The 5,557-nt window shown below is 38.6% G+C and overlaps 1 non-coding gene across 1 annotated transcript; it reads left to right on the top strand.

Annotated features, from left to right (window-relative positions):
* Positions 1-3,977: 3,977 nt before the first annotated feature.
* On the top strand, positions 3,978-4,145 carry LOC133384730 (U4 spliceosomal RNA). The gene has a single exon (XR_009762663.1). It is a non-coding gene; the product is annotated as a U4 spliceosomal RNA (small nuclear RNA).
* The last annotated feature ends 1,412 nt before the right edge of the window (positions 4,146-5,557 follow it).

The following is a 5,557-nucleotide window of genomic DNA, read 5'->3' as shown; positions in this document are numbered from 1 at the left end:
CATATTGTGCAGAGATGGATATCATCATATTGAAAGGAGACCTACAGAAATATGGGCAAGTATCATGCATAGATTGTGCAAAAGGCTGTGATGGGGAAACTAGTTTATCTTTCAGAAAACTATGCAGGGAACTTTGCTGCCCTGGGCTCCTACAGGGAGGAAGGGTGGGATATAAAGCAAACAAACAAACAAATAAAACTTTGCCAGCATTGTGTTTTCTCCTGTCCTGTTTGTGTTAATTTGCTAAAGAATACATTATTTGGAATGGAATATATTTATTTGTTTATTTTTATTTATTAGATTGATATCCTGCCCTTCCTCCCAGTAGGAGCCCAGGGTGGCAAATAAAAGCAACCCCTGCAAGATGGTTACAAATTATTACAAATGTCTTGTTTGTTCTTCTTGTGAACACCTTTTGGAAAGTAATGGGTGATTGGGCTCACTGAAATAAAAACTGCCTGTTTCTGAATGCAGTCTCTCTACATACATTCCTGGGTTTGTATAATATGCACTAACGACAGTTAATTTATCCAACAGCTGCTCTTAAGTCAAGCTAATTAAAAGTACAAACTGTAAAATACAGGCAGATACAATTGGAAAACATTAAAGTTTCCAGCAAAATCCCGGTCTGGGATAAAGTGGAAGCCCAATTGCCTTTACATGCATTAGGGACAAAGCCAAAAATTTAATCAAGCTCTTGTCTTTAACTTTACAAAATGTTCTTTTCTGCCTTTCTCCTTTTGACTGTATTTTTCCATGTTAGTCAACATCCCCCAACTTCATTCTTCCATCCACCCTCCAGAATTATCTACTTTTGTTCCTTTTTAACTAACTTTTTCCCTTCCCTGTATACATATACACCACTCTTTTTGCCTCTGTCATGCCTTTATGCAGCAATGTATTCTCATAATGAGGCATCCCACCTCTTTTCTGAGAGCCCAAGCGTAAGAACAGCTATTCTGCTCCTTCCACTCAATATCGTGCATGTTTCATCATATGTACACCCTTAGTTTTGTTATGCTTGATGCTATTTGAACTAGCAATGGCAAAAACTGAGGGCTGGTGTTGTACATTCTATTTTGGCATGATTGTGGATTACTGGGCAATAATGGCCATCACATCTGCAGTGAAGCAGTTGTCACAATGCATTGGTAGATGCCCAGATCATGAGTCACTACAATATCAGAATCCTTCAGTTTTATCTCCGTATTTTTGCATTCAGCTTCAGCCTGTCTGTTCACCCATGTTGCCCTTTGACTATGCATTGCCTTTAAATGTTTCCAAATGTATACAAACTGACAGAATACAGAAAGACATTTTGTACATTGCCCAGTCAATACTCATAGTTCTATGCTTTTTCATGAAAGAAAAAGGCATAACGTTATTTAATTTCTGATTTTTTTCTCTGATAGAAAATTAAAAAGACATTAAAGAGGCTTCTTAGGAGTTCCCAGGGAAAGGGTGGGAGATTAAAAATGCAAAAGTCATGTCATGTGTCAAACAGGCTAGTCTAGTTCTTGCCTTGAGCCAGACAATAAGAAATAAATTATAACCCTTCTCTGAGCTGAGAGAACATGGACGTGTGCAATTATAACCTAAAATACTGTAAAGTGAATTCCTCATGGTAATGAGAGACTAATTAAGCAAAGATAAACATTTTCATGATGGCATAATTGTGTTAACTCTTAGAATATACAGCTTTGAAGAAGTTTCTATATGTATATTTATTTGCCAAGCCTAGCAAATACAAACCAATTGCTGCAGTAGAGGCCATTTTGCCTAGACCATGGGATTTGGCTATAAAGCCTGTAATGTTTATATACATTTTAAGCAAGAAACTTGAAACTATGGGGTGGCAAGCTTTGGTCAGATGTGACAACAATCCTGGCATTTAGTTTTTTATATTTTAATAAGCAGATTGTTTGATTCTTCCCTCTTCTCTCCCAATTCCTCCCCCACCCCATGAATACAACAGCCCTCCCTTGCTGTTCTCCAGCAACTGGGGAACAGCTCTGGGGATGATTCTGATATTGATCCGGACTGGTAGCTGTTGATATGCCTCATAAATTTGTCTTGTCCACATTCATTTTACTGTCCTATCATGTCTGTTATATTGTGTCTGTCTTGTCTTTTAATATCTGTACACCGCATAGAAAAGTTTAGGTGCTTTATGTTAGGTTTGTTTATTTACTTACTTATTTATTTATTACATTTATATACAGCCCCATAGCCGAAGCTCTCTGGGCAGTTTACAGCAATTAAAAACATTAAAAACAAATATACAAATTTTAAGACACAAAAAAACCATTTAAAAACACAATTTTAAAAAAATTAAAAACGATTTTTTAAAAATAAAGTTAAATAACAATCATAAAATGATGAAAATGGTAACGGGCTTCCCGTGTGCCTCATTGTTTTCCCAAGTCTGTATTGCATACTCCTGGTTCTCCCTCAGGTGTGTTCAACATAGGTTGGCTCATGCATGAGCACACGACTAATGCTGCACTTGACGATGGGGACTGCCATCGCACAGAAGTGGTTATCATGTAGAGCCATAAAGCATTAAGTCGTTTGGTATCTGCTCTCTCATATCACACCTACTTTGTTCCTTTCTCCTCCTCCCCCTCCCGACAGACTAAATAAAGAATGAATAGAAAATAAAATAGTGGCTAAGCGTATAAGCTGTAAATAGTTGGGTAGTCACTGGTTGACATTTTATCTTAGCTGGAGCCTGTGAACTCAATTGCCTGTTTTGGTTCATGAAGCCAGAAACTAGTGTCAGCACCCTCACACGTCTCTCTCACCCTTCCTTTTCTCCTCTCATGTGCTGGCTTTTGTGTATAGTTCCTGTTCTGTTTTAAACAAGATTTCCTCATTACATACTAAATGGAGAGCACTTGTTCCATGCTGGTTATTACTCTGGTTATTACAACACTAAACTAGAGTTGCTTATTTTGGATGTAATGAAGAACTCTGGTTTATAATAAGCCATGATCTGTGCACCAAGCACATGAGGTGAGAAGGAGACGAGAGAGGACCCTGTGACTCGGATGTTGTTGTTGTTACATGCCTTCAAGTCGACTACAACTTATGGCGACCCTATGAATCAGTGGCCTCCAACAGCATCTGTCGTGAACCACCCTGCTCAGATCTTGTAAGTTCAGGTCTGTGGCTTCCTTTATGGAATCAATCCATCTCTTGTTTGGCCTTCCTCTTTTTCTATTCCCTTCTATTTTCCCCAGCATTATTGCCTTTTCTAGTGAATTATGTCTTCTCATTATGTGTCCAAAGTACAATCACCTCAGTTTCATCATTTTAGCTTCTAGTGACAGTTCTCGTTTAATTTGTTCTAACACCCAATTATTTCTCTTTTTCGCAGTCCATGGTATTTCTTGGTTTTTCTTTTATCCACTTTTTTCACTGTCCAGCTTTCACATCCATACACTTGGATACTTCTACGCAAAATGACATCTGAGCCAGGTCAATAAGTTGCCTTAGGTAAGCCGCTATTCTCTTATCCTGAGCACTCCATCTGCAATATAGATAACTTACTTATAATCCTGGTTCACCCTTCAGAGCTACTGTAAAGATTATGGAAGTAACATGGTGAAATGTTCCACATTGTACAGTGCCTAGCGTAGTCAGTGGCTGATTTTGAAATTATTGTCAGAATTCTTGAAGCAGTAGCAGAGAGCAAACAATCCAAAATATTAAGCTCATACAAGCTTGATGAGGTTCCTTGCTGAATTTTAACAGCGGTGTTCATGCAAGGGCACAAAATATTCCAGTGGCTGGGCCTTGCATCTGTTTTCATCGGAAAGAATATGTTCCCCCAGTACAATAAAACCAAAAGCTAAGAAAAGACTATACTCAGCTTCTGCCATTATCCAAATTTAAGTTATTCATTACTTGCAAATATGCTGTATCCTCCTCCACAAAGCCTCACTTTAATATATATCCCTGCATCAAATGGCATGTGCTTTGTGCAGTGGCAGTATCGTAGCCAATGAGGTTAATCCGAGGTGTGATTATTGCTAATTGAAAACTTTTCCCAATACCCTGCCATGACAACTTGAAATATAGTCGGCAATGGCAATTTTTGACAATATGCTGTATCCTCCTCCACAAAGCCCCACTTCAGTATACAATTCTGCATCAAATGGCATGTGTGAATATCTGAACTAGTTTATATATCCCCCCACAACAAGGATATTCCTAAATGTTAGCATGGATGCAAAGGATTTAAGATGGTTTAAATGGTAGGGAGTGTGTGTGCATGTGAGGCTGTCTATCAAGTACAAACAAAAATAATGTTGGCTTTTCATCTCTGATCCCTGATGCTTTTGAATGGTGCTGCCATTTTATTTCAGCCTCAGAGATGTGTTTTATTTCAGCCTCAGAGATGCGTTTTAAGTAGTGTGGAAACTACTTCACTTGGGGAAGTTTACACCAATATTTTATATGACTCATAGATTCTATTATTTTTTTTTCTCTCCCCCTTTTTTCAAATTGCCTTTTAGATCAACCTAGTGTTGTTAATAATAATTAGTGTGTGGTTATGTAAGGATTTTAATGCAAGTACATCACACGCTTTTTAAAAGAATTGCCTAATTAAGCCAATCATAACATGGTTCTTATGTATATTTATAAAGGATTGTTTCCCCCACCACTGTAATGGAGTCACATAGACAGTAAAATAAGATTGTTAGCGCATGGCAACCTTACACAGTATCATATGAAAGGAATGCAGCGGTATAGATGAAAAGTTTCATTACTAGACAGAGAAGAATATCTGGTGAATATTGACTCTGGGTGCTTTTGTTTTGGTTCACACACGCATGCACATCCCTCTGTACTTGATCATGGTATGCTTAATGACTGGCAGTTGAATGTGTGAACAGATTTTTGAAGAGCATTGGGTTTGAGGTGATAGGAACATTCTTTCAGTGGCATTATATTGGGGGTGGCTCATATTCACATGTGCAAGTCATCGCTTGATGTATCAGTCACCATGGATAGCTAAATATGCACATGCAAACCAGTGTTTCTTCCAGGAGGTTAAATCAACAGATGCCTAAGGCTGGGATTTCTCTGTTCAGTGCTGTAATTGTGGAATATGCTCTACAGGGGGCTCTACCCTGAATTTTGGTGGCTGGTGAAAACCCTGCAGGCTTTTAATGTATCACTTCCTATGTAGTTTTAAGATGTCTGTTTCAGGGTGGTCGTGACTCAGCCCAGAAAGGCAGGGACAAGTTGTAGGGCCAACTGTTGTGATCTTTTATTGTGTTTATGCTCTGGAGGAGCTGAGTCAGGGTTGCAAAGACCTTGAACTTCCCAATTTGTTACCTTCTTCCAAGCTACACAGGAAGCGGATTGGATTGTGAGAGACCAACCCAAATTATGTTTGTATTTTTACCAATTTGTAGGGCAGTACAATATCTCAGAGAGGAGGTCAGGTCTCCTGCTCCCCTGGTGCATTCACTATAGATGCCCAATTTCCTTGCTTTTTAAAGTTTGATAGAAATATCTGTTGGCTATAGGTAAGTTCTTAAACCGC

Source organism: Rhineura floridana, chromosome 4, assembly GCF_030035675.1.
Source record: "Rhineura floridana isolate rRhiFlo1 chromosome 4, rRhiFlo1.hap2, whole genome shotgun sequence".
NCBI lineage: Eukaryota > Metazoa > Chordata > Lepidosauria > Squamata > Rhineuridae > Rhineura > Rhineura floridana.
Note: the sequence above shows the minus strand (reverse complement) of the source record. Positions and strands in the feature narration are given on the sequence as shown.